This window comes from Tachysurus vachellii, chromosome 5 (genome assembly GCF_030014155.1).
Source record: "Tachysurus vachellii isolate PV-2020 chromosome 5, HZAU_Pvac_v1, whole genome shotgun sequence".
NCBI classification, from domain to species: Eukaryota; Metazoa; Chordata; class Actinopteri; order Siluriformes; family Bagridae; genus Tachysurus; species Tachysurus vachellii.
This window is the reverse complement of record NC_083464.1, coordinates 18,396,502-18,408,563: the sequence shown is the minus strand read 5'-3', so window position 1 is coordinate 18,408,563 and position 12,062 is coordinate 18,396,502. Positions and strand designations below refer to the sequence as shown.

Genomic DNA, 12,062 nt, shown 5'->3' with positions numbered 1-12,062 from the left:
CTCCTTTATTAGGAAAGGGTTGTTTTTTCTTGATGGACAGCAACTTTCAAATAATTCCATAGATTTTTGATTAAAGGCAACAGTCTCTTTGCTGTTTAGCAAGCCACCCCATACTAGCTTTGGCTTCATAATTTGTCCGATTTCAACAGGTTCTTCCTCAGAATATTATTGTCCACTCCTGCATCCATCCTACCTTCAATCTTTACAGGTTCACAAATTCTTACTGATAAAGAGACATCCCCACAACAACATGCTTCCACCTCCATATTTCACAGACAGGGTGGTGTTTTGGTGGTGAGCCATGTTTGTATTCATGCCAAAAAGTTCTACATTAGTTTCATTTCACGACAAAATCTTGTGTCGCGTGTACCTTTGATATTATTGTGTGCTGCATATGTTTTCTTCTGTTAGCCATAAAGTCCTACTTAACAAATCAGCCTTTTGGTTGATGCTAGCTTCTCTGACTGTCTTCTTTCCTAGTCATCTAATTTACATGTAAAAGTCATGCATTTTAAATGACCTAATTATTGGCACACCTTCAATCCTATATCCTGAGCAAAAACCAGAAAAAATCTAATCATATCTTACATTTCATCCACAAGCTCTGTGTGTCCTCCCAAATTTTAAAGCAAATATCTATCTTACCAGATGGTTTAATAATCAGTCACAGTAACGTTTCTTGTCTTCTTTTGATTGAGATTGATTAGCCACATTTAGTAAAAATCGGTCTTGATAAACACTCTTTATGCATGAGACAGCAAGAGTAGCCATGACTCACTTGCCTCACACATTCATTTAATTCATTAAGTCACTTTTCAGTAATAGGCACTGTTTTATTCAGTACATGACGATGTTGTTAAGCTGGACCGGACACGTTTGCTCCCCTTCCCTCAATTCACTCATGGCTTAGTTTGCTACAGTAATGTTGTTTAATTCCTAGCATACTTTATTTAGAGCACACATAGGTCATGCGGTACATTTTACATAAAACAAAATGCATTAGGAAACACCAAAGCAAAGACATGAGCAAAGATTTGGAATAGCCAAATTACACATCCATAGAGAAGCGCAGATCCAATATTAGATATGAGCAAGTACATGAGATTTAGTATTTGAAACATGGACCTAGAGTCTAAATCATAACTGAAATTCTGTATTTCGTTTAATACCAAAGTGTTGTGCTGTAACATTCCAACCCAATTTTCACACCACTAGCATCAGCCAACAAATGGAGAGTAGGAATGTGGCCTGTCAAGAGTGTTTGCATCCACTGACAATACCTTATTAGCACTCATCTCATTTACATACATGGTTACAGCTGATATATTTGCTGTATAATAATAATTGTCAAAATCATGTCATATATTTTGAGAAAATCATGCCACCTCCTACTACCAAGAGATGTTTACAGTGGAGAGATTAAAAATGTTCAATGGCACTGCCAGTCTCAAAGAGTAAATGTATGCCATCTGGTGGTCTCTTGGGTGATTACCTATATATATTTTTTTATTTTTAGCCAAAGACTAAATTTGTGTACATCATTGTAATCTATAAGCCACGGAGCAATAAACATTAAACAGCAATAAACATATTCAAATACTAAAAAGATGCTTTCCTGGTGTAATGGTAAGTACAATGGACTCTGTACACAAGTTCAAATCCCACAAAATTCTACAGAGTGAAATTGGTGCAAGTGCGCTGCTCTGCAAAACAGAGCAAAACAAACCTATTTGGGGTAGAAGTGACAGAACCAAGACAAGACCATGCTACAGTACACAATTAAAAATTTATGTCACAGAGAAATAAACATACATCAAACATATAAACTTAATTTTCAAATTCTGAAGCTCTGCTTTCCTGGTGTAATGCTTTGCACATTAGACGCATGCCACTTGGAACCAAGTTCAAATCCCACTTACTTAAGGCTACAGACTGAAATTTGTGCGAGAGGTCTCACATGCAAGATTCTTTTGGCCTAGAAGTGAAAGAACAAGAACACACTACAGTACACAATCTACACTAATTGTAATCTAAAAGCCACAGAGCAATAAACATAGATCAAAATTTGGTTAATAGTCAAAGGCTAAAGTTGTGCTTTCCTGGTGTAGTGGTCAGGGCATTGGATTCTGCCCACAGGGACACTAGTTCAAATAACGCAGAAAGCTTTTGTCACTACTAGGATTCTGTTGGCCTAGTAGTGACAAAACAAGTCCCCTCTACAGTCCACAATCTATATTAATTGTAATTTATAATCCACAGAGTAATAAACATAGGTCAAAATATACTTAATAGTTAAAGGCAAAAGAAGTGCTTTCCTGGTATAGTGGTTAGGACATTGGATTCTAATCACAAAGACTAAATAATGAAATTGGTGCAAGAGGTCTCCCATGCATGATTCCTTTGGCCTAGTAGTGACAGAACACCACTACACAATCTAAATTATAATTATATAATAATTATAATTAATAATTAATAATTAATTATAATTAATAATCCACAGAGCAATAAACATAGATCAAAATATACTCAATCGTAACAGACTAAAGAGGAGCTTTCCAGGTGTAGTGGTTAGCACGTTGGATTCTAACCACAAAGACTAAAGTTCAACTCCCACAGAAGGATAGAGAATGAAATTGGTGCAAGAGGTCTCCCATGTAATCTTCTTTTGGCATAGCAGTGACTGAACAAGACCACGCTTCAGTACACAATCTATATTAATTGTAGTTTGTAATCCACAGAGCAATAAACATAAATCAAAATATACTTAATTGTCAGAGGTGAAAGCAGTGTTTTCCTGGTGTAGTGGTTAGGATATTGGATTCTGATCACAGAGACCAAAGTTCAAATCCCACAGAAGGCTACAGAGGGAAATTGGTACAAGTGGTCTCCCATGCATGATTCTGTTGGCCTAGTAGTGACAGAGTAAGACCCCTCTACAGTCCACTATCTACATTAATTGTAATTTACAATCCATAGAGCAATAAACATAGATCAAAATATACTTAATAGTCAAAGGCTAACTCAGTACTTTCCTGGTGTTGTGGTTAGGACATTGGGTTCTGACCACAGAGACCCAAGTTAAGCTCCCACAAAAGGCTATTGATTGAAATTGGTGCAAGAGGTCTCCCATGCTTGATTCCTTTAACCTAGTAGTGACAGAACAAGTCTTCAATCTATTCATTCATTCATTCATTTTCTACCGCTTATCCGAACTACCTCGGGTCACGGGGAGCCTGTGCCTATCTCAGGCGTCATTGGGCAACAAGGCAGGATACACCCTGGATGGAGTGCCAACCCATCGCAGGGCACGCACACACACACACTCTCATTCACTCACGCAATCACACACTAGGGACAATTTTCCAGAGATGCCAATCAACCTACCATGCATGTCTTTGGACCGGGGGAGGAAACCGGAGTACCCGGAGGAAACCCCCGAGGCACGGGGAGAACATGCAAACTCCACACACACAAGGTGGAGGCGGGAATCGAACCCCGACCCTGGAGGTGTGAGGCGAAGGTGCTAACCACTAAGCCACCGTGCCCCTCTTCAATCTATATTAAATGTAATTTATAAGCTAAAGTGCAATAAACATAGGTCAAAATATACTTAATAGTCGATGGCTAAAAGAGGTGCTTTCCTGCTGTAGTGGTTAGGACATTGGAATCTGACCACAGAGCTACAAGTTTAAATCCCACAGAAGGCTACAGAGGGAAATTGGTACAAGAGGTCTCCCATGCATGATTCTGTTGGCCTAGTTGGGGCAGAACAAGACTACAATTCAGTACACAATCTACATTAATTGGAATTTATAATCCACAGAGCAATAAACATAGATGAAAATATACTTAATATTCACATCCTAAAGAGCTGCTTTTCCTTGTAATCTTTAGGACATTGGACTCTAACCATAGAAACCCAAGTTCAAATCCCACAAAAGATACAGAGTAAAATTGGTACAAGAGATTGCCCATGTAATATATTATTGACCTAGTTGGGGAAGAAAAGTGAAATAGATCGTTTGGAAGAAACCTTTGGCCTTGTAGTTACAGAACAAGACCAATCTACCCTCTAGTTTTTGTACATTAATTACTTTTAACTGACACTTTATTAAAAACAATAATAACTTCTCAACTTTCAGCTGAAATTCACTCTCCAAATCTAGCTCAATCCACTCTGATACCATTACAAATCCCAGTTCTTTCAGCAAATGTGTCTAAACTCTCACACAGAAGACTTACAGTTTGGTGTCTTGAGCTGTGTCCTGAAAAATTAATTACCAAATAATTTTGTTAGGAAATTAAAGCTGAGCCTACTGTCCTTTATAAGGTTGTGAAACTAATTACCTCCATTTCATTAAGGCAAACTGATGACTGTGTTATTACCCACCAATGTCTTACCTCCAGAGCAAAATAAGCATAGAGTTCAATGCGATGACCTTCAGGTTGCATCTTCCCCTGAACAACCTAAAAAAAATGTTGAAAGAGAAGAACATTACCAGGATAAAACACTAGATGGAGACCATTACCACATTTTAGTGACTTCACTGATATTTAGGAAATAATGTTGTGACTCTTTTACATTTCTGTATTTCCATCTCTTGCAAATGGCAATGTTTTGCTTATTATATTTAGCACTATTTTATTTTTTAGGCACTAATTTATACCAACATGTACATTCATTTTAACACACACTATTACACTACACACACTAAGTGAAGAAAGTGTGCAAGAGAAGTAAACATAATTTTCTGGAACTTAAACACCAGGTGGCCATCTTTATCCAAAACTGAAACACAGTGTATTCAGAATACATACAGTATACACAATGCAGTCATCTATTAATCACTCATTTATTCATTCAGTTTAAGTACGCAATTTATCTCTCTTTATTCAAATTCAATTTCAAAGTACTTTATTGCCATGATTGTGACCATACAATATTGCCAAGCATCAAAATATTAAGGAAAGCAGAAATAAATACATTTGGGGGGAAAAATGGCAAATTATATGGTGCCAATGAGAAAATGTACATTTGAAAAATGTACAAAATAAAAAAACACAAGACCCATGGACACTAGATCTGTGAGACACCAACACTATCTACTGTGTTAATGTGCCCCTCAATACCATTAATTATTTTTATAGTCCTTTTATAGCAGAAGACACAATTTAACTGTTTAATCTAACCGTAAATGGAGGTTAAAACTCAGGCGTCCACAAACATTTGGTCATATACTGTTTCTAATATCATCACTGTAAATCTAAGCCACAGGATTCCAAACCTGGCCCTGGAGTATCCCATGTTCTGCATGTTATAATCTTTTCTGTGCTGTAATATACCCACTTCAACTTAGGAATTTTGGGAAAATAAACTGATTAGTGGTGTGTCGGAGCAGGAAACCACAAAATGCAAAGTTTCGTTTGGAAGAATATATTCTAAGACCTACTGTAGTTTCAAATAACACAACACTCCTTCAGTATGCCCTGGCAAGGTGTATTAAAGTCTTACCTTTGGCAAGTTTCTCCAGTCTAATACTCGGCTTTACTTCAGCTTTGTGTCTGTTGACAGCACGTTTGTCAAAATTCTGTAACACAGCAACCAACAGAAGATTTCAGTGAATACTGCACATACATATGTTGTCTGCCACTTAATATCATGAACTATTTTTGTCGTCCATTTATAGTAGATGTTATGCTTGGAAAATATGCTAAACTGATCCATTCATTAATATAAAAAACAACCCTAGAAACAGTAGCAGCGGTGGCAGTACAATTTACCATTTACAGTAACAACATTACTGAGTGTTCTCTTTTCATATTTTAATTGTATATTCTAAAATAATGTCATCTGTTTTTGCCTGTAACATCACTCTATGCCCTAATTCTAGTGCTCTAATTCTCTTCATTTTCATTCAAAGGCATCTGACTGTAAAACACCAAGGCTGTTCATTTAGAACACAAGATCAAAGCTAACTGCATGACTATAGTGTACTGTCTAATTATACATCGGTATACTGTGTTCACATCATGCAGGATCTTTCATGGTCCTATCACAACAGCACCCTGGTATGAAAGACCCATCAACATTGTTACCACCTTAAACACCTAAAGAACTTCAAGCTGCCCTCTAAGGTGATAAGGACCTTTTACACCTGCACTTGAGAAGCATCACAGCATGATTTTGGAACAGCGCCAAACAGGATAGGTGAGATCTCCAGACCTGCATTTGACCTACAGCAGGTAGTACCAAAAAACAGCCAAGGACCTCGGCCATCTGAACAATGGACTCTTATGTCTGTTGCGATCAGGGAGACACTTATGATGCAGACAGTCATAAAGCATTTCAGTACATTTACAGTCTTCCTGTATATAATCTGTAAGCTAATTTAAAAAAAAACTATGCTTTAGAATTAAATCATTTCAAGTCATTTACTTGAATAATAAAAATTTACATTTTAAATGTTTAGAAGTGCTTTAACTTTAAAGTGACTGTGTCACCGACCCTATATATACTCCCTGATTTATATTTTCCCAGAAAATGTCATTTAACTGTCTACATTTTATAAAACATATTCAACATTATCATGTCATGTCACAGCTCCAGGTTCCAAGGTGCACATAATCCTTCACATAATCTACTAATGTAGAAAAACCTATTCCAGCAAAACAATGTCATTGTGCATGATGTGAGGTCGATGAAGACACGGTTTGCCAAGGTTCAAGTGGAAGAACTTGAATGGAGTGCAGAACGTACTAACTGGACACCTTTGGGATGAACTGGAACATTGAACATACCCCAGGCTTCCTCACTGGACATCAGTGTCTGATCTCACTAATGGTCTTGTGGTTGAATGAGCCAATCCCCACAACCACATGCCAAAATCTAGTGGACGTCGTTCACAGTAGAGTGGAGGTTATTATGACAGCAAGGTGAAGCTACATCTGGAATGAATTAAAAATCTGAAAATATGGGTGTGTTGGTCAGGTGTCCACTAACATTTGGGCATGTACTGTAAATATACTGTAAATTATTCATGTTCTGCACATTTTACATACCCAAATCAACTCAGGACGATTAGGTGTGTCAGAGCAGAAAAACAAACAAAAAAAAAAAAATAAATAAACCATTTGTTTTGAAAGAATACAGCATTTACCAAGACCAAACCACATGGTTGTATAAACTATCACCTGACAAGGTAGGTTAGAGTCTTACCTTCTTAGCAAGTAAGTGTTAGTGCTGCAACAACATCTCATGTACCAGAGGAGAAGATGGAATTTCCAGTCTAACTCTTCATTATCTCGGGTTTTACTTTGTGTCTACTGAAAGTTTGTACTTTCATACTGCACATGCGCACGTTCGAACCGATTCTTAGGATTGTGATTCACTTTACTGAATCGATTATTTGAATTCCTGCTTTAGTTGTATCTTCCTGTTCGAGCAATTTGATTCGTTTGATTCACGACTCACGATCCAGCACTCAAATGTCTTTTCAGTGGACATCTACACCGCCAAGATGCGTCGTTTTCCACCTGCGTTCTTACTCTGTTTGTGTCCAGACAACATGGCTGAAAAAAAATAAGACAAATGCGCATAAATGTGGTTCCATTTTTCAATTCATGAAAAACGGGTGTTTAGCACAAGAGATGAGGCTGTTATTCAACTTCGTTCTGTCTTCGTTCTGTAAATGAGCTGTTTCTGTAGAGTATGATGTATACTATATCTGGTATTTAACATGTTATTGTGTAGGTAAGTATCTGGTATTTAACATGTTATTATGTAGGTAAGTATCAGGTGTTTAACATGTTATTATGTAGGTAAGTATCTGGTGTTTAACATGTTATTATGTAGGTAAGTATCTGATGTTTAACATGTTATTATGTAGGTAAGTATCTGATGTTTAACATGTTATTATGTAGGTAAGTATCTGATGTTTAACATGTTATTATGTAGGTAAGTATCTGATGTTTAACATGTTATTATGTAGGTAAGTATCTGATGTTTAACATGTTATTATGTAGGTAAGTATCTGATGTTTAACATGTTATTATGTAGGTAAGTATCTGGTGTTTAACATGTTATTATGTAGGTAAGTATCTGATGTTTAACATGTTATTGTGTAGGTAAGTATCTGGTGTTTAACATGTTATTATGTAGGTAAGTATCTGATGTTTAACATGTTATTATGTAGGTAAGTATCTGGTGTTTAACATGTTATTATGTAGGTAAGTATCTGATGTTTAACATGTTATTATGGAGGTAAGTATCTGGTGTTTAACAGGTCAGTATTGTGTAAGGGTTTGGTGTTTAACAGGTCAGTATTGTGTAAGGGTTTGGTGTTTAACAGGTCAGTATTGTGTAAGGGTTTGGTGTTTAAGTGGTGTAGATTTAACCCCAACATACACTAATGTGGGTTTGGGTGCGAATGGTCCTGTATCTCAAGTCAAGTCAAGTCAAGTCAAGCTTTTATTGTCATTTCAACCATATATATATCCAGTACCATGTGCTACATAAAATAAAGACAGAGCTAAGAGCCTAGTAAGTTAGTCCTAGCCACATAAAAGTGCATCTGTGCAATCAGAGCAAGACAGGACAAAGACAGTGCAGGACAAAGCAAACAAGACAGTGCAGAACAAAACAAACAAACAAGACAGTGCAGAACAAAAGACAGTGCAAACAAAAAATACAAGACATTACACAAAAGACAATACACAAAAGACAATACACAAAAACAGCACCGACCAGTGTAAATACTGTATGTTCAACCGTATTGCATGTGCAGAAATACTGGAATGAACACATTAGTATTATAGCAGCAGTTACATGAGGTATTGTAAAGTATTGTGCAAAAGAGCAATCAACTGAAATGCATGTAAACAGTTTGATATGATGGTGCTATAGACATGGATGTGAATTGGAAGAGTGTGTATTTGGTGTGCAGTCCATACAGTTGATTGTGCATGTGTGTATGTATATATACCTCAAAATGAGTTGTGAACCAAGAGAGCATTTCCCGCCGATTTTAAAGTTATGGCAAAACAAATATAGCCACAATTTGGCCCATATCTGTATAGCCACGCCACATCTAGGCCATATGTGCCAGATAATACCCACATGTGGCCCAAACGTAATTGCTATCTGGGATTGTAGTCGGTACAGTTCAGTTCAGTTATTGAGGAGTCTGATGGCTTGTGGAAAGATCTCTTCCTGGATGGAAGGTGGTTGAATAGTTTGTGACATGGGAGGTAGGAGTCGTTAATTGAATATAATGATAGAAAATTTACTAAATGAGAGAAACAATGCAAGGGGACATAATTTAAAATGTCTCATCTATGATATAGTTGTAATGGTATAAGCAGTGCTATATGTGTACAGTTTGAAACCATAGAGTGTTATAACCTTACATCTAGATGCTTTGTAACAGACACCAAGACAGAAATTGCACAGCATGTGTCTCATGTCATGTGAAAACGCCAGTCAACTAGACAACAAACTTAAAAAAAAAGATTAGGAAGCTGTGAAGGATAATAATATCAGCTCGGATACATATAGGCAGATCTGTGTGATTTTTTTTTACTTACTGAAATAAAGGTGCAAGTCAAGTCATTATTTAAACCTGCTATGTGCTATGTCCCACCCTCAGATACCACAGCTTCTGATCGGATCTCAGCATGTCTGGCAGACATATCATCATGGATGACTGCTCATCAGTTAAAGCTCAATCCTAGCAAAACTGAACTGCTGTTCATCCCAGGTGATTCATCCTCAGGTCATGATCTTGCTATATCCTTGCACAACGATCTGATCTCCCCTTCAGCCACAGCTCTCAACCTTGTGTTAACCATGACAATCAACTGTCCTTTTCCTCTCATGTTTCTAATGTGACTCTCTCATGTTGCTTTCTTCTCTACAACATTAGAAGGATTCGGCCATTTTTGTCCTCACAGGCTGCTCAAGTACTTTTTCAGTCTCTTGTTATTTCAAGACTGGATTACTGCAACGCACTGCTGGCAGGTCTACCTATGAACATAATTTGTCCTCTGCCTGGCTTGTTTTCAACCTGCCACAGTTCTCGCATACCACCCCGCTGCTGCGATCCCTCCACTGGTTTTTGGTAGTTGCACGCATCAGATTCAAAACACTGATGCTGGCCTACAAAGCCAAAAATGGACCAGCTCCCTCTTACCTCAAAGCCCTCATCACTCCTCGCACTGCACCTCGCACCCTCCGATCTACCAGCCCTGCTCGACTGGTTCCACCATATCTCAGGGTAAGAGGCAAGTATACTACAAGACTCTTCTCTGTTCTGGCACCAAGGTGGTAGAATGAACTTCCCCTAGAGGTCCGGACAGCTGAGTCACCGGCTATTTTCAAACGGCGGTTGAAGACCTACTTATTCAGGATACACTTCAACTAGCACTTCTTTCCCTATCTTTTGCATTTATTAAAAAAAAAGACACTTTTGTAACTTGAACAATGTTTTAAACTCATGGTATCTTAAGTATGTAACCTAGTGAGCCAGCATTAATGTATCCAATGATAGAGATTTAAGCACTTATGTACGTCACTCTGAATAAGGGCGTCTGCCAAATGCTGCAAATGTAAATGTATTTATCAAGTCACGTTGTTGATACCACAAACATACAAATAAAAACATTAAGGCAGTAATGAAACAGACAATTAAACATTACTTAGTTTAGAATGACCCAGGCATCATGATTTCAAGTATGAAAAGCCTTTATAAGTATCAGCAGCTGTAAAGAAATTTTAAAGATGCCTGTCTGAAATTGCCACGATCATAAGAGGTTGGTGTTTATGAGCAATGTATCTTCATCAACAGGTCACAAGCAAACCTAGTCTATTTTCTTTTAAGAATTACATTCATGTTACACCCTGACAAAGTATCCTTGATTTGTATCAGGTTGCAAGAACATGGCCTTATTGTACACACAAAATCCTTGACAGAAGTGGTTCAGTTGTCATGAAACTTGTTTACACTCTACCTATGGATACAGAATTGCACTTTGTGTACTTCACCAGCATTCTATTACTATTTGCTTCTGGGCAATAATGACAAACATGATGCAGAATATGAGAGGTTAATGATTCAAATATAAATTACTAAGGAGTGACTAAACACAGTCCTATACAGGATGTGACATACATGGCTACACGTCTTTGTTGTTCACAGAGGATCAGAAAGCATAGAGTATATATATACCCCCCTCCATATTCCCCTTCAGCCTCTTCTCTCTGTGCAGGGTTAACCAAGATGTTAGAGGCAGTAGGACAGAAAATCTACCGATAATGTGGAGTGAATGTACACACAGAGGTGTAGTTGTCAGTAGAAGTGTTGTTGTCAGTCATTAAATATACAATGAGACATGCTTACTGTTGGCAGATTAACTGCTGTAAGTGTAAGAAAATTTACATTGAAATGACAAAATGTGACAGCTGATGTTCATTTAAAAGCCACCAAAAAAAAGGCAGCACAGAATTACCTAAAACTCGGGAGAATGGGGCAAGGGCAAAATGTATACAAAACATGGGATTTAAAAAAAATGTTAAACTGTGGCAGCAGAGAGAATGCTTATCTGATGCCCAGTTTGTAGCTAACTACTTAACATGCAAATGCTCTGTTCAAACACATTGGGTTTATGTTCCATTATAAAAACCTGAAACAATTTCATGCTTTCCAGGTAAAGCAGCTAGAAACCCATACTGCATCACTATGCACACAATGTGGTAGAATGTAGTCATTTTATTTCATTGTAAAACACATTCACAGAGACATTCACAGAGAATTCTGCCCAGATTGTATCATGATCATCCAATAAAGTGGGAAAAGTAATAATACTAACAGACCACTGGAATCAGCAGAGTGTATAACAAGCTTAAGAGACAGCAACAAATTAAACTGAGCTAATGAACACTGCCTGTAGTGATGCTGAAAATTTTAGGGACACGTCTAGTTTGGCTTTCTTTTTCAGATTATAGCAAAAACAGCAGAATATACCATAGACAAAATTATATATTGTGTCAATACAAAAGTTACATTTAA

At 37.3% G+C, this 12,062-nt stretch overlaps 1 protein-coding gene across 1 annotated transcript in view; it reads right to left on the bottom strand.

The window, feature by feature from the left end:
- Window positions 1-4,443, bottom strand: part of plppr5b (phospholipid phosphatase related 5b) — a 48,369-nt gene extending 43,926 nt beyond the window's left edge. The window contains exon 1 of the mRNA XM_060870156.1: window positions 4,402-4,443. The gene's annotated coding sequence lies outside the window, so the exon portion shown is untranslated. The remainder of the gene's footprint in view (window positions 1-4,401) is intronic.
- Window positions 4,444-12,062: the final 7,619 nt, after the last annotated feature.